Genomic DNA, 18,707 nt, shown 5'->3' with positions numbered 1-18,707 from the left:
AGATTTTACTTTAAAAAAGTCATCTCTATCCATTATCCATAGATTATACTCGGTTTAATGCTAACCTAATAAGTGATGGGCATTCACTCCCTAATTTCCCCCCTAATTTCCCTGAGTAATTACTCTAAGTGAACTGCCTTTTCTATAAATACTTATCATTCAGGGAATCTGCTGTTTTCTCTGTGGCTTACCAACATTTTGAGGGGTCAGTGCATCTATGGCAGTCACTCAAAGGGAAAACGTGAAAAGCACCTGAAGATTAATGGATTAGGAAATTTTGAGCCCAAACTCCATTTGGCATTGCACATATATCAGCTCACAGAAGAGCATAAAAGAAAATAAGAACCCAGCTCCTGCTCACATAAAGGTCTTATCGAGCCGAAGATTATAAAAATGGAAAGGTTTTCTGTTGTTGTCTTTTGCCTACGTGCATACCTTTCTCCCGAGGCATTATTTCAACAAACTTATTCCCTTTCTGTTCCTTGCCACCTAGAAAATTACCACTCATCCTTCAATACCCAAACGTCACCTACTGGATTATGCTTTTCACTCTCCCAACACTGAAATAGTTGTATTCTTTTCTAGGCTGGCTTCAGAATCCATACTTTCTCTATTACTACACATAACGCCACGTTGTGATTGCTTACCTGGAAGCTCCTACTACTGAGTCATAATTTCCTTCAGAACACCAAGAGGGTCTCATTGTTTATCTTTGGTGCCTGTTAGGACACTCACGTGGCCTGCCAAACCTGTAATCATGGATCAAGAGAAGCGGTGTTCTTGCTTTCCGTTGGAATTCACCCAGGGCCACAGAGAGAAGACGGGATTCATCAGGTTAAAAAGTTTGCCTTTGATCAGAATCTACAGACTATAATAGAGCCTTCAGCACCACACTGGCCCCCTGCTCCTGCAAAAGAACCAGTTTCTCTTAAAAACGTCTCAAGTCCCTCTTCTCTGATCCAGGGTGTATGGTTCCAAGGTGTGGAAAAACTTTGCCTCTGTTTCCCCCGGTGTCAAACTATCCATTATCACTCTCATCTGTTTCACTAACTCTCCTCTTCTTTCCAATCATTTCTCAATTCAGTACGTGTTTGTAGAATGTAAAAATAATCAGAAGAACTTAGAAAAGCTTAAGGCCCATACCATATTGAGCCTATGTAGTTACAAGACTATCTCTGTGACTCTTCTCCTGAAATATTCTTTATAGTTAGGGAACAAAGGAAGTGAAAGGAGAAAGGAAAAAGCAGGGTAATACTTATAACACTCTAGTCTAGAAAATATTAAGTTTCTGAAACAAGAGAAACGAGCATCTCTGTCTCGAAATCAACATCCTTGTTCCCCCATGAAGTCACAACCCAGACTAGCTATTTCCCTTTGCCTTGCTCTACCCCTAGAAGAGAGTTCTTTTGTATGCTGGTCACATCTGTCCATACAATAAGGTTATGGGACAAAAAAAATTGAAGGATAAACTGAAGGATTAATGTGGATAAAATCTAACATGTAATATTTCAAAAATCTAAAAAAAAAAAAAAAAACCCTCAAGTCAGAAACAGTGTCTGTTGCATTCCATAGCTATTGAAGAAGGATATCTTATTTTTCCCTTATAGGTCTAGATTTATATTGGATCCCTTAAAGTCTTTTTTAATACTGACTTAAGTAGCCTTTCAAAAAAGTCCAAATTCTTTTTATTTATTTATTTATTTGAGAGAAAGAAAGAAAACAGGGAGGGGCAGAAGAGAGAGGAAGAGAGAATCCCAAGCAGGCTCTGCACTGGTCAGCACAGAACCCAATGCAGGCCTTGAACTTACGAATTGTGAGATCATGACCTGAGCCGAAATCAAGAGTCAGATGGCTCAAATGAGCCACCCAGACGCGCCTCAGAAAAGTCTAAACTCTTTATCCTTCTCTTTGTCACAGTGCCAGTGATGAGAATGAGCATTTTTTTTTTTTTTACTCAATTCATACAGTTTTGTTAGCATGGTAAGTCGGCTATAGGCACACAAATCACTCACTTGACAGAATTTGGTAATTTTTGTAAGTGAAAACCAGTTAACCAGTCTTGGTTTGGATCAAATAGCACCAAATAACTTTTAATGGGTTGAACATTTTACTTTTAACGTTTAACATGATGCTTATTTTTTCAACCAGCTGTCTTGTTGCCACTGACATACAGCCCTTTTCAAGATCAACCTGCTAGACAAGCATTTGACTATATTTAGTTCTATTTGTAAAATAGACTTTTTTTAGGAAGTCAACTTACTGGATAAAAGAAACATGATGGTTTGGGGCATTACTACAGAATTGGGAACTACCATCCCAGAGGTAAGGAAAAGCTAATTATATAACATGAGAATTCCACAGTAGCCAAAATCTGGGGCAGATTTGTAGATGGTCTTATCACCTGATGGCTCCACACACAGATTTACACCCTTATTCACTACTGAGAGGTCCTATGGCACAACAATGAGAAATTTAATGGATTTCCCAACCTTAGTTTAACTACAAAGATCTGGTGTTCCAAAATAGCTGGACACGTCTGACAAACTGAGGAGTCTGACCAGCTGAAAACCAGCTTTCATGAGGGACTGAGTTGGCTTCTAGATCTGAACTTGTTATGGAGAGGAAAGAAGGGGACCCAGTAAGCTGGATGGACTCAGTTGTATGGCCTTATTATTCTTCAGCAAAGAGGAGAAATTCTGATCAGGTCACAATTTCTGGGGAAGACATTCGTCCTCTAGCCCCCTTTCACGTGCACCTATCTGAATGCATGTGGAACGAAAGCAAGTGGGAAGGAGGAAGCAGTAGGTGAAAGTTCTAAGAAGTTATCCACTTAAAACTCCATAAAACACTGGGACAGAAACAGATCTGCCTTGGTATTCCCTTTAAAGAGTAAACCACCAGAAAACCAGAAGAGGACCCCTCCCCTCACTGACCACAGCACTCCATGCTCCAAACAATCTGAACTCCCATGAGAAAATAGGCAGCACCTGAAAAGGAGGGCGGACTGCACAGGGAGCCTGAAAGGCAACAACAGCATGCTCAAGAAGACTACGCTTTCCCAGGACAACTCTCCGTGTCATTGTATTTGCACTCGGCATCTTGCAGGCGGAGTGACTTCTTTATGGATTAGGTTTCTACTACTGGTTTTGTTGTTGTTGTTGACGTTCGTGTTTATTTTTTAATATGAATTTTATTGTTCAAATTGGTTTCCATACAACACCCAGTGCTCATCCCAACAGGTGCCCTCCTCAATGCCCATCACCCACCATCCCCCCTCACTCCCACCCCCCATCAACCTTCAGATTGCTCTCAGTTTTTTATTTTTTTAAATTTTATTATTTTTTTTAAGATATGAAATTTATTGGGGCGCCTGGGTGGCGCAGTCGGTTAAGCGTCCGACTTCAGCCAGGTCACGATCTCGCGGTCCGTGAGTTCGAGCCCCGCGTCGGGCTCTGGGCTGATGGCTCAGAGCCTGGAGCCTGTTTCCGATTCTGTGTCTCCCTCTCTCTCTGCCCCTCCTCCATTCATACTCTGTCTCTCTCTGTCCCCCAAAAAATAAATAAACGTTGAAAAAAAAATTTAAAAAAAGATATGAAATTTATTTTCAAATTGGTTTCCATACAACACCCAGTGCTCATCCCAAAAGATGCCCTCTTCAACGAACATTACCTACCCTACCCTCTCTCCCACCCCCCATCAACCCTCAGTTTGTTCTCAGTTTTTAAGAGTCTCTTATGCTTTGGCTCTCTCCCACTCTAACCTTTTTTTTTCCCTTCCCCTCCCCTATAAGTTTCTGTTAAGTTTCTCAGGATCCACATAAGAGTGAACACATATGGTATCTGTCTTTCTCTGTATGGCTTATTTCACTTAGCATCACACTCTCCAGTTCCATCCACATTGCTACAAAGGGCCATATATCATTCTTTCTCATTGCCACGTAGTATTCCATTGTGTATATAAACCACAACTTCTTATTCATTCATCAGTTGATGGACATTTAGGCTCTTTCCATAATTTGGCTATTGTTGAGAGTGCTGCTATAAACATTGGGGTACAAGTGCCCCTATGCATCAGTACTCCTGTATCACTTGGGTAAATTCCTAGCAGTGCTATTGCTGGGTCATAGGGTAGGTCTATTTTTAATTTTTTGAGGAAACTCCACACTGTTTCCCAGAGTGGCTGCACCAGTTGGCATTCCCACCAACAGTGCAAGAGGGTTCCCGTTTCTCCACATCCTTGCCAGCATCTATAGTCTCCTGATTTGTTCATTTTGGCCACTCTGACTGGCGTGAGGTGATATCTGAGTGTGGTTTTGATTTGTATTTCCCTGATGAGGAGCGACGTTGAGCATCTTCTCATGTGCCTGTTGGCCATCTGGATGTCTTCTTTAGAGAAGTGTCTATTCACGTTTTCTACCCACTTCTTCACTGGATTATTTGTTTTTCGGGTGTGGAGTTTGGTGAGCTCTTTATAGATTTTGGATACTAGCCCTTTGTCCGATATGTCATTTGCAAATATCTTTTCCCATTCTGTCAGTTGCGTTTTAGCTTTGTTGATTGTTTCCTTTGCTGTGCAGAAGCTTTTTATCTTCATGAGGTCCCAGTAGTTCATTTTTGCTTTTAATTCCCTTGCCTTTGGGGATGTGTCCAAGTAAGAAATTGCTGCGGCTGAGTTCAGAGAGGTCTTTTCCTGCTTTCTCCTCTAGGGTTTTGATGGTTTCCTGTCTCACATTTCAGGTCCTTTATCCATTTTGAGTTTATTTTTGTGAATGGTGTAAGAAAGTGGTCTAGTTTCAATCTTCTGCATGTTGCTGTACAGTTCTCCCAGCACCATTTGTTAAAGAGAATGTCTTTTTTCCATTGGATATTCTTTCCTGCTTTGTCAAAGATTAGTTGGCCATACGTTTGTGGGTATAGTTCTGGGGTTTCTATTCTATTCCATTGATCTATGTGTCTGTTTTTGTGCCAATACCATGCTGTCTTGATGATGACAGCTTTGTAGTAGAGGCTAAAGTCTGGGATTGTGATGCCTCCTGCTTTGGTCTTCTTCTTCAAAATTACTTTGGCTATTCGGGGCCTTTTGTGGTTCCATACGAATTTTAGGATTGCTTGTTCTAGATTCGAGAAGAATGCTGGTGCAATTTTGATTGGGATTGCGTTGAATGTATAGATACTTTGGGAAATATTGACGTTTTAACAATATTTATTCTTCCAACCCATGAGCACGGAATGTTTTTCCATTTCTTTATATCTTCTTCAATTTCCTTCATAAGCTTTTTACAGTTTTCAGCATACAGATCTTGTACATCTTTGGTTAGACTTATTCCTAGGTATTTTATGCTTCTTGGTGCAATTGTGAATGGGATCAGTTTCTTTGTCTTTCTGTTGCTTCATTATTAGTGTATAAGAATGCAACTGATTTCTGTACATTGATATCCTGCGACTACACTGAATTCATGTATCAGTTCTAGCAGACTTTTGGTGGAGTCTATCGGATTTTCCATGTATAATATCATGTCATCTGCAAAAACTGAAAGCTTGACTTCATCTTTGCCAATTTTGATGCCTCTGATTTCCTTTTGTTGTCTGATTGCTGATGCTAGAACTTCCAACACTATGTGAAACAACAGCCATGAGAGTGGACATCCCTGTCGTGTTCCTGATCTCAGGGGGAAAGCTCTCAGTTTTTCCCCATTGAGGATGATGTTAGCTGTGGGCTTTTCATAAATGGCTTTTATGATCTTTAAGTATGTTCCTTCTACCCCGACTTTCTCGAGGGTTTTTATTAAGAAAGGGTGCTGGATTTTGTCAAAGGCCTTTTCTGCATCGATTGACAGGATCATATGGTTCTTATCTGTTATTAATGTGATATATCACATTGATTGATTTGCAAATGTTGAACCAGCCCTGCATCCCAGGAATGAATCCCACTTGATCATGGTGAATAATTCTTTTTGTATGCTGTTGAATTCGATTCGCTAGTATCTTACTGAGAATTGTTGCATCCGTATTCATCAGGGATATTGGCCTGTAGTTCTCTTTTTTTAATGGGTCTTTGTCTGGTTTAGGAATCAAAGTAATACTGGCCTCATAGAATGAGTCTGGAAGTTTTCCTTCCCTTTCTATTTTTTGGAATAGCTTGAGAAGGATAGGTATTATCTCTGCTTTAAATGTCTGGTAGAATTCCCCAGGGAAGCCATCTGGTCCTGGACTCATTTGTTGGGAGATTTTTGATAACTGATTCAATTTCTTCACTGGTTATGAGTCTGTTCAAGCTTTCTATTCCTCCTGTTTGACTTTTGGAAGTGTGAGGGTGTTTAGGAATTTGTCCATTTCTTCCAGGCTGTCCAGTTTGTTGGCATATAATTTTTCATAGTATTCCCTGATAATTGCTTGCATTTCTGAGGGATTGGTTGTAATAATTCCATTTTCATTCATGATTTTATCTGTTTTGGTCATCTCCCTTTTCTTTTTGAGAAGCCTGGCTAGAGGTTTATCATTTTTGTTTATTTTTTCAAAAAACCAACTCTTGGTTTCATTGATCTGCTCTACAGTTTTTTTAGATTCTATATTGTTTATTTCTGCTCTTATATTTATTATTTCTCTTCTTCTTCTGGGTTTGGGGTGTCTCTGCTGCTCTGCTTCTACTTCCTTTAGGTGTGCTGTTAGATTTTGTATTTGGGATTTTTCTTGTTTCTTGAGATAGGCCTGGATTGCAATGTATTTTCCTCTCAGGACTGCCTTTGCTGCATCCTAAAGCGTTTGGATTGTTGTATTTTCGTTTGTTTCCATATATTTTTTAATTTCTTCTCTAATTGCCTGGTTGACCCATTCATTCTTTAGTAGGGTGTTCTTTAACCTCCATGCTTTTGGAGGTTTCCCAGACTTTTTCCTGTGGTTGATTTCAAGCTTCATAGTATTGTTGTCCAAAAGTATGCATGTTATGATCTCAATTCTTGTATACTTATAAAGGACTGTTTTGTGACCACTCTGTCTTGGAGAATGTTCCATGTGCATTCGAGAAGAAAGTATATTCTGTTGCTTTGGGATGCAGAGTTCTAACTATATCTGTCAAGTCCATCTGATCCAATGTATCATTCAGGGCCCTAGTTTCTTTATTGACCGTGTGTCTAGACGATCTATCCCTTTCTGTAAGTGGAGTGTTAAAGTCCCCTGCAATTACCACATTCTTATCAATAAGATTGCTTGTGTTTGTGAGTAATTGTTTTATATATTTGGGGGCTCCCGTATTCGGTGCATGGACATTTATAATTGTTAGTTCTTCTTGATGGATAGACCCTGTAATTATTAGATAATGCCCTTCTTCCTCTCTTGTTACAGCCTTTAATTTAAAATCTAGTTTGTCTGATATAAGTATGGCTACTCCAGCTTTCTTTTGACTTCCAGTAGCATGATAAATAGTTCTCCATCCCCTCTCTTTCAATCTGAAAGTGTCCTCAGGTCTAAAATGAGTCTCTTGCTGAGAACAAACTGAGGGTTGATGGGGGGTGGGAGGGCAGGTGATGGGCATTGAAGAGGGCACCTGTTGGGATGAGCACTGGGTGTTGTATGGAAACCAATTTGACAGTAAATTTCATATATTAAAAAAAATTTAAAAAATGAGTCTCTTGTAGACAGCAAATAGATGGGTCTTGTTTTTTAATCCATTCTGATACCCTATGTCTTTTGGTTGGTGCATTCAGTCCATTTACGTTCAGTGTTAGTATGGAAAGATATGGGTTTAGAGTCATTGTGATGTCTGTAGGTTTCATGCTTGTAGCAATGTCTGGTACTTTGTCTCACAGGATCCCCCTTAGGATCTCTTGTAGGGCTGGTTTAGTGGTGATGAATTCCTTCATTTTTTGTTTGTTTGGGAAGACCTTTATCTCTCCTTCTATTCTAAATGACAGATTTGCTGGATAGAGGATTCTCGGTTGCATATTTTTTCTGGTCATCACATGGAAGATTTCCTGCCATTCCTTTCTGGCCTGCAAGGTTCAGTAGAGAGGTCCGTCACTAGTCTTATTGGTCTCCCTTTATATGTTAGAGCACATTTATCCCTAGCTGCTTTCAGAATTTTCTCTTTATCCTTGTATTTTGCCAGTTTCACTATGATATGTGGTGCAGAAGATCGATTCAAGTTAAGTCTGAAGGGAGTTCTCTGTGTCTCTTGGATTTCAATGCCTTTTTCCTTACCCAGATCAGGGAAGTTCTCAGCTATGATTTCTTCAAGTACACCTTCAGCACCTTTCCCTCTCTCTTCCTCCTCTGGAATACCAATTATGCGTAGATTATTTCTCTTTAGTGCATCACTTAGTTCGCTAATTTTCCCCTCATACTCCTGGATTTTTTTATCTCTCTTTTTCTCAGCTTCTTCTTTTTCCATTTTATCTTCCAGTTCACCTATTCTCTCCTCTGCCTCTTCAATCCGAGCTGTGGTCACCTCCATTTTATTTTGCATCTCATTAATAGCATTTTTTAGCTCCTCCTGGCTGTTCTTTAGTCCCTTGATCTCTGTAGCAAGAGATTCTCTGCTGTCCTTTATACTGTTTTCAAGCCCAGCGATTAATTTTATGACTATTATTCTAAATTCACTTTCTGTTATATTGTTTAAATCGTTTTTCATCAATTCGTTAGCTGTCGTTATTTCCTGGAGTTTTTTTTGAGGGGAATTCTTCTGTTTAGTCATTTTGGATAGTCCCTGGAGTGGTGTGGGACTGCGGGCACTTCCCCTGTGCTGTCTTGAATAACTTGCGTTGGTGGGCGGGGCTGCAGTCAGACCTGATGTCTGCCCCCAGCCCACCGCTGGGGCCACAGTCAGACTGGTGTGTGTCTTCTCTTCCCCTCTCCTAGGGGCGGGATTCACTGTGGGGTGGCATGGCCCATCTGGGCTACTTGCACACTGCCAGGCTTGTGGTGCAGGGGATCTGGCGTATTAGCTGGGGTGGATCGGCAAGGTGCACGGGGGCAGGAGGGGCAGGCTCAGCTCACTTTTCCTTCAGTGATCCCCTTCAGGAGGGGCCCTGCGGCACCGGGAGGGAGTCAGACCCACTGCTGGAGGGATGGATCCGCAGAAACACAGCACTGGGTGTTTGTGCGGTGCAAACAAGTTCCCTGGCAGGAAGCGGTTCCCTTTGGGATTTTGGCTGGGGGATGGGCAAGGGAGATGGCGCTGGCGAGCGCCTTTGTTCCCACCAAGCTGAGCTCTGTTGTCCGGGGCTCAACAACTCTCCCTCCCGTTGTCCTCCACCCTCCTGTTTTCCGAGCAGATCTGTTAACTTATAACCTTCCAGATGTTAAGTCCCGCTTACTGTCGGAACACACTCCATCCGGCCCCTCCGCTTTTGCAAGCTAGAGTCAGGGGCTCTGCTTGGCCGACGGGCTGCCCCTTCGCCCCGGCTCCCTCCCGCCAGTCCGTGCAGTGCGCACTGCCTCGCTGCCCTTCCTACCCTCTTCCATGGACCTCTTGTCTATGCTTGGCTCCAGAGAATCCGTTCTGCTAGTCTTCTGGCGATTTTCTGGGTTATTTAGGCAGGTGTGGGTGGAATCAAGTGATCCACAGGACGCGGTGAGGCCAGTGTCCTCCTACGCCGCCATCTTCCCAGAAACCCTCCCTGTTCTCAGTTTTTAAGAGTCTCTTATGGTTTGCCTCCCTCCCTCTCTATTCCCCCCGTCCCCTCCCTCATGGTCTTCTGTTAAGTTTCTCAGGATCCACATAAGAGTGAAAACATATGGTATCTGTCTTTTTCTGTATGGCTTATTTCACTTAGCATCACACTCTCCAGTTCCATCCACGTTGCTACAAAGGGCCATATTTCATTCTTTTTCATTGCCACGTAGTACTCCATCGTGGTATAAACCACATCTTCTTTATCCATTCATCAGTTGATGGACATTTAGGCTCTTTCCATAATTTGGCTATTGTTGAAAGTGCTGCTATAAACATTTGGGTGCAAGTGCCCCTATGCATCAGCACTCCTGTATCCCTTGGGTAAATTCCTAGCAGTGCTATTGCTGGGTCATAGGGTAGATCGATTTTTAATTTTTTGAGGAACCTCCACACTGTTTTCCAGAGCAGCTGCACCAGTTTACATTCCCAACTAGCACTGGTTTTGTAGATGTTGTATTAATTATGCCAATTCTCTATTCACATTTATTGGACTTTTTTCTTCTTCTCTGGGTTCTTGTGGTTATTCCTATACATGAAATCTGTTGTTTTTTTTTTTAACTGTATTTACTTATTTTGTCTCAGGTAAAGAAAAAGGTTCTTGTAAAGAAATTCATCTCTTGGGGGAAGTCACAAATTACTACATGTGCTATAATTCCAATTCATATCAATTATCTAGAATAAACAGATCAATAGAGAATGATGTTGTGAGGGACTAGGGAGGAAATGGGGAGTGAATGCTAACAGGAACAAGGTTCCTTTTTGTGGGTGTTGAAAATATTCTAAATTTAGATTATGATGATGGTTGCACAATTTTGTTAAGCACACTAAAAGAAAACCACTGAATTGTACACTAAATAGGTGAATTTTATGGTAGGTAAATTGTATCTCAATAAAACTTTTTTTGTTTTTAATTTTTTTTTTCAACATTTTTATTTTTATTTTTGGGACAGAGAGAGACAGAGCATGAATGGGGGAGGGGCAGAGAGAGAGGGAGACACAGAATCGGAAACAGGCTCCAGGCTCTGAGCCATCAGCCCAGAGCCCGATGCGGGGCTTGAACTCCCGGACCGCGAGATCGTGACCTGGCTGAAGTCGGACACTTAACCGACTGCGCCACCCAGGCGCCCCTCAATAAAACTTTAAAAATACATTCTTCCAAGGAAGTTAATAAGACTACATTAAAAATGTTTCAATATTGCCAGAATTATATTTTCTGTTTTTGGAAAAAATCACATTTCTCAAAAATATTAAAATTGCATAGTGTCACTGGGGAAAATGTTTAAAATACTAAAACACAGTGCCAAAGTGATTTTGGAAATGCACATATTTAACCAAACATTTCCTTTTTATAATTCATATAAATTACCTGACAACTTATAGGATATAATGTAAAATAAATAAAATTTTCTCTAGTGGCAAGTTTATCATACACAATTATGATTTCGAATTTTAGAAAAGGAGTTAGAATTGCCCTAATACAGTAGCTACTTGGTACATGTGATACTTGTATTTACATCTAAAGTTAATTCATATTAAATGTATCAGTTCCTCAATCCCATTAGCCATGTATCAAGTGCTCAGTAGCCACATGTGGCCAGTAGCTACAATATTAGACAGTAGAGATAACAGAACATTTCCATCATCACATAAAGCTCTACTGGACAGCACTGTTCTAGAAATTCACTTTCAGTCTTGGGGGTTACAGAAGATAATTCCACTTTTGGACTCATTCTTGAATATCAGAGGGACTTTCCAAAATAACCAGTGAATTCCATCACACCTATAAAATGCTTTGATCACTAGAGAAAGGTAGCAAAATTTAGGTTTAGTCCATTCTTCTGACTTTCCTAATTGTTCCTGATCAGTTATTCCCGGAGGCTGTCTTGTCCTTTGACAGACACAAACAATGTATCATGTTCAGAGCAGAAAGCCCATTGCCTAATTACTTCAAGATTGGTTGAGGGAAATCTCTACACAGGCCTCAACTCCCATGTCAACCTGCCTTTCATGATTCATGACATTGTGTCTATAGCTCAGTTTTGTTTCATGACGTTACCATTGGTCCTTCTAAGCCATAAATATAAAAAACAGAGTTTACTCGGTTATGAATGCTTCTTCCTTATATATGAGTTAATATTTCAGAACACTTACAACAATGATTTTTTTTGTAGTGAGACTCCATGTAAGACAGATAGATAGATATCCTTCACTTTTCCTTGTGAATGACTATGCTATGGAATACTGTGATCCTGTCCCAGAGAGTTTTCCAGCAGTCCCTTTTATGTCTTGCCCCAATGGGGCAGGATCAAGGGTATTGATATTTCTTATAAAGGTCTAAGTTGATACATTTCCTAGCAACCCTTCCTCTCCACCCCAACCTCACAGGGCTACATTTTATCTTATGATTGAACAATTACTATGAACTAGATCTGTTTTTTATATACTTATGAAAAATCAGAATCATTATTATGAATAAAGTTACTATATTACTCTATCCCATCATCAACTGATGATCAGATACAACTATTCAGCTGACAACATTTTTCTCCCGGCAAAAATTCTTAGGAAAACATTCAGTAACTCAAGATATTACCACCAAGACTGTAAAAATAACCTCAAATGAAAACTTCCTACAATAAGCTATTTAAATCCAATTAGACTAAACATTACCAGCTACATCGGGGCGTTAATAATGAAGCACTTCATAGATAACATGAAGCTTTGAAGTCCCTAAAGCCAATTGCCAAAATTAACTTAGACATCCTATCTTTGCCAGAAAGTAACAGCAGCATTTCAGATCATTTTGAATTTCTAACTTCTTACAAAAATGAATTATTTCTTCCAAAGTACATTTTAAACTAGAAATCATCCACAATATTTAATAGTAAATTCTATTATTATTCTAGTGATGTTATCATGAATTGTACACATTGGATCAGAAATTTCTTTATATGTATTTAATTTTTGATTATTTCTTTGAGAGTACCTACAAACTAAATCTACCAAAAAGAAAAAAAGCAAACTGAGAGTGTAAGCCCCATAGATAATTTTCTTTGTAGCTGAATCACAAAACTTTTCTAGGTACAGTCCTCTAACTAGCTTTTTGTACATTGACCAGAGGGGCCTTCCAAATTATGCTTTAATTTAAAGCAGATGACATACGTTGAGGCAGCACATTATTAAGGTCTTTGGGTTGACTCACCAACTGGCTTAAAATTACAATTTAAATGTGTTTATTATAACCACAAAATAATGTGGTATTAATAAACCAGTTTATCCATCCTTCTGTAATGCTAAGCACAAAGAATGTAATCAGTACTTCTCAAGACTTCTAAAGTTAAGCTGAAATTGTAAATAGAGAAACTAAGTAAAAGGCAAAGAATAACTTTGGAGCATTGTCTATTCCTATAGTTAGGTTTGGAAAGAAGTGGGTTTAGTTTTGCTGAGTCCATTTAAGTAAGTCCTGCAGTAACTCTGATCATACTTTTGTGAGCTGAGAGGTGAAGGGAAATAAAAACCCACTTGGAGGGGAGAAGGTAACTTCAGAAGCAGAAATGGGCAGCAACCCAGGCAAGTAAGACAGGAGATTTGCTCAAGAGTCGCTCACTGGGCGGCCTCCTCAGAAAAAGCACTGCTCCCTCTGGATTGATTAGGTTCACTCTGTCTCAGAGGTTATGGGCCATTTATTTAAAACAGAGCAGAGATCCAAGCATTGTTGCAGAGATGTGCCCATTTGACAAGGAAAATAAAAATGCGCAGTTTAATAGAGAGCACCCCGCACAGTCACCCAAGCCAGCAAATACTTATGACTATGAGGTAAATAATCACATCCTAAGGATGATGTTCCCTTTACCTTCTACGCACTTAACATGTTTCTAAAGATCCTAAAACATAGGATTAAAGAATACCTTCATATATAATTACATGAAAAAGGTCTTACTATGTAAAGTGAAAAGAGCAGATTAAAAGACTTTTTATATATACTCCTATATTTTTAAATGAGCTATTTATGTTTCTTTTAAAAATCAGCATATAAGAGTGGTAGAATATGTGAGAATATGGATAATTATCTTTTTACATAATCAACATATAAGCCCTTGATGATCTGAAGAAAAGCAATACGTATTTTCTGTGGCACTTCAATTCTTAGCTCATTGATAAATTGCTTTCTCAGAAAAAGGGCAGGAGTTAAGAAGCTTTGATTCTTCTCTAGCTCACAGAATAATTTATTTCCCAGAAAACCCTGAGCATGAACACTCCACGAAGACTATCATTTTATGGGGAAAAAAGATACAGATATTGACATATACATAGACACACTCAAAAAATAATGTGATGGCTATTTTTAACAGGTTGAGAGAGGTAGTGGACAGAGCAGAAAAAAAGGAGGATTAAACTCATAAATTAACTCACTGAATTAATAAATTGATTACTGAACTTTCTAGAAGAACTTTATACATTAAGCCTCAATCCTTTCAAAAGAATTGTTATTAATGGCTTTCTTTTCCTTTATTATTTTTTTAAGGTTTATTTATTTTGAAAGAGAGAAAGAGGGAGCAGGGAGGGGCAGAGAGAGAGGGAGTGAGAGAGAAGCCCAAGCAGGTTCCAAGCTGTCAGCATAGAGCCCCACACAGGCCTCGATGTTGAACCACAAGATCATGACCTGAACCCAAATCAAGAGTTGGATGCTTAACCAACTGAGCCACCCAGGCGTTCCCCTTTATAATTTTTAAATTAAAAAATTATTTTAGAAAAGGAAAAGTGTAGGGAATAATAAAACCTATGCCTACCAATCTATCAGACACACATAGCTGACAAACGTAAATATGAATTAACCTTATTTTGAAATAATTTTTATTGAGGCATAGTATACTTACAGAAAAGAATGCTAATCAAAAACATATAGCTAAATGACATCCCATAAAATGAACATACTCATGTAGCCACCACCAACCTCAAGAAATTAAACACTATCAGCACCCAGAAGCATGCCCTGGGTGCATACCCCGCATTCCTTCACCATGGCAACCTCTATCCTGATTCCTAATTATTATAGAAGGTTTCTGACTAATATTTAAATTTTATATAAATGGAATCACACATTTTGGATCTGGATTATTTTCCTCAAAATTGCACCTATTTGGGACATATATTTGTGCATGATGCTCAAAGTCAATATCCATTTTTTCGTATGGAAGTGATATTAAACCTGCTGTAAAAATTGTTCTTTTCCGGCTGTTCATGTTGCCATTTTTCCATACACAAATTGTCCATGATTGAGAACGTCTGTTTCTGTACTTTATAATCCCTGCTATTGTTCTTTTGATCTATCCTTTTGCCAATACGATTCTCTTAATTATTATACTTTTGTAATAAGACTTAATAATAGAAAAAAAATCAGCCAACTTTTTCGTTTCCTTTAAGATTATCTTGGGTATCTTGGCCCTTTGAATTTCCCAAAAAATATTAGGATCAAATCTGTTAATTTCCATTAAAAACTCTTGAATTTTGATTGATACTGCATTTTATCTTTAGACACTTTGGGAGAAGAATAGGTATCTTTACAACATATATTGAGTATTTCAAATCATGAACAAGGTATATTTCTCACTTTACTTGCCTCCTTTGTTTTTTTCTCAGTTATGTTCTTATAGTTTACATATAGGGTTCTTAAGCATGTCTTGTTAGACTTACTTTTAGGTATTTGATGTTTAACACTACCTTATATTTTTAAATTTAATTTTCCAGTTGCTTGCTGACAGTATATAGAAATAGTATTGCTTTCTCAAAGATTTTATATTGTATCCAGAAAACTTACTTAATTCAGTTAGTAATTATAACATTTTATCTGTAGATTCTTTTGGATTTTCTAGATATACAATTATATTTTCTACAAATAACAATATCCTTTCTTCCACTACAGTTCTTGCAAGTTTTATTTATTTCTAATGACAAATTATGCTGAATAGGATTCCTAGTACAACATTCAATAAAAATAATCATACCAAATATTCTCATTTCTAATATCAGGGGAGAAAGCTTTAAAACTTTACTATTAAGTATGACAACTGCTTTAAAATTTTAGAGATGTGATTTATTAGATTAAGAATGTTATCTTTCTGGTACTAAAATTTTTATGAAACAATCAGTGGCTGCTGAATTTTATCAAATGCTTTTCCTACATCTACTGAAATGGTTATATAATTTGCCTTCCTTTTCTGTCCATGTGGATTACATCGATTCCTTCTCAAATAAACTACTACTATATTTCTAGCATAAGCCAAATAGATCATGACATATTAGCCTTTTTATCTAACACCAGACTTGTATTGCTACTATTCTTGTTTAGAATTCTTGCATCTCTGTAGATGAGAAAGATTGGCTGTAGTATTTCTTTCATGAAATTTCCTCAACAATGTTTCATGACGATGTTTTCCTGGTCTCAAAAAAAAATGAGTTAGGAAATGGATTCATCTTTCATTCTCAGGAAGAGTTGTGATAATTCTCCCTTAAATATTTGGAAAAATTCACAAATGAAGCCATCTACGCCTAGGATTTTCTTTGTAGGAGGTTTCGAATAACAATTTTTTAATTGCTACAAGACAATTCAGATTTCCTGTATTTCTTCTTGAGTTAGTTTTAGTGAGTTCCGTTTTTCTAAGAATTTGTCCCAAACTTATCAACATATTTATGATATCATTTATTTGTGCCTTCTTTCTTGATCAGTCTTGCCAAGTTTTTCAAATTTTTCTTTTCCAAAAAAGTGAATTGCGGTTTTCTGGATGTATTGTGTTTTATATTTCATTAATTTCTGGTCATCCTTTTATCTATCTTTTTTGCATTTGAATTGCTATTCTTTTGCTAATTTTTTGAGCTGGATCTTAGAATATTAGCATTCACAGGTTTTTCTAATGCATACATCTATGATTTATATCTCACTAGATTTCATGTCATATATTATGTAAAAATGTTTTATTTTCTATTTATTTATTTATTTATTTATTTATTTATTTATTTATTTACTTTAAGAGAAAGCATGCACAAGCAGGAGGGGCGGTGAGAAAGAGGGAAACCCAAGCAGGCTCTGCACTGTCAGTACAAGCCCGACACGGAGCTTGGTCCCACCAACTGTGAGATCATGAACAGAACTGAAATCAAGAGCTGGACGCTTAACCAACTGAGCTACCCAGGTGCCCAGCAAAATGTTTTCTAATTTCCACTTTGTCTCCCTCGGACCTATAGGTTATTTAGAAGTGATTATTTGGCAATTTTCCAGTGTCATTTTAGTTTTTATTTTTAGCTCTTTTTCACAAGTATTAAAGAATACAGTTTGTATGCTGTAATTAAAAAAAAAAAGCAACAAAAAACATATTGTGCCTCGCTCTCTGGCTAAACCAATAGCCAATGCTTATAAATGTTCAAATAGCAGTTGTTGGGTGTGGTGTACTATATAATGTCAACTGCTGACTGTATTGTTCAAACGATTTATATTCTGCTTGATGTCTGTATGCATTTATTTTATTGGCCGAGAGACGTGCATTAAAATTACCATTGTAATTGTGCAGTTTTTGTAGTTTTGTTATTATTTTCCTTTGCATATTGAAGCTATATGGTTTGAGACATTATGAAATGCTTCTATGTCTGGAATGTGTGTCTACTCTTTTGGTGACCACCCTAACACAAATATATGCTATTTCTAAGACATATACCTTAAATTTAAGAATGAAGAAAAGTAGAAAGAGAATAGTAAAAGGTATTCTGCCAACACTACCCCCCCCCAGAAAAACTTTGGTTTTCAAATTATTTTATTTTCCACCTTCTTATATTCTTACTGTTTAAAGTGTGGTTCATACAAATAGCACAAAAATTAATTAGGTTTTTTGATGTTGTTCGATTTTTGTTTTGCTTCTCTACTTTTTAAAAGCCAGGGGCAGCTGGGTGGCTCAGTTGGTTAAGTGTCTGACTCTTGATCTCTGCTCAGGTCATGATCTCACAGTTTGTGGGATTGAGCCCCGTGTCAGGAACTGTGCTGACAGTACAGAGCCCAGTTGGAAATCTCTCTCTCCCCCCTCTACTCCTTCCCCACTTGTGCCCTCTCTAATTAATAAATAAACATTTAAAAAACAGTCTAAAAAAATCCAATTTCATAGTCACTGTGTTTTCACTTTTAAGTTTAATATTTATGCCCGTGATTTCACTATCTGGACCACCTTTTCCCTCTTTTTTCACTCCTTCCCAATAACTCTTCCCCTCATACATGTGTTCTGACTTTATCCAATATCTTCTTTATCTCCGCTCAAGGCCCTTCAAACTATTCAATCTTCCCCACTGTTGGAAGTAGAACAGTATCATCACTCACATGGTTTGACATTCAAATTCTATAATATTGTTGCTATTTCTATAAAATTGACTATGTAAACATTCAATTATACTTGATATTATCAGATTGATCTTTGAGGTGGTTACATATAACCAAGAGATATTACAACCCATAATATCTAAGACAGTCAGTATTTCCCTACTTCTTCTCCAACATTTGGTATTTGAGTCTTTTTCAACTTTGTCCGTTTGAAACGGTGTTAATTATCTGATTTTGGATTTGACTTGCATACATGTGTTTATTGGTGATCTTGAGTTTCTTGTGTTTACTGGAGTTGTAAGATCTGTGAGGGGAGTTGCCTGTTGGGTGACTTTTGTTTTCCACACTCACGTGTGGACTTTAACTGCATTTACTTTATATGCAGTTGATTCTCTTTCTTTAGTCTTTTTCATACATTGACAGTTTTAGCATTCGGGTCAAATGTGAGTATTCCCAACCAGTAACAGTTTCTTTTCATTCTTCACAAGGAGTACCTGCACATAGTTTTTCACACATATTTCTTGGGTTTACTACAAGGATATCCAAGTGAATCTAACTCAAGAAGGACAGCACTGGAATGTAATGGAGATCAGGGCTTCAAAATAAATGCATGCTGTATATGAATAAATGCAATGTAAATAGAAAAGCGCAGTTTTTCCTTCACCGAACATCTGCAGTT

Source organism: Herpailurus yagouaroundi, unplaced genomic scaffold (assembly GCF_014898765.1).
Source record: "Herpailurus yagouaroundi ecotype Mexico unplaced genomic scaffold, PumYag 159, whole genome shotgun sequence".
Classification (NCBI taxonomy): Eukaryota; Metazoa; Chordata; class Mammalia; order Carnivora; family Felidae; genus Herpailurus; species Herpailurus yagouaroundi.
This window is presented reverse-complemented; position numbering follows the sequence as displayed.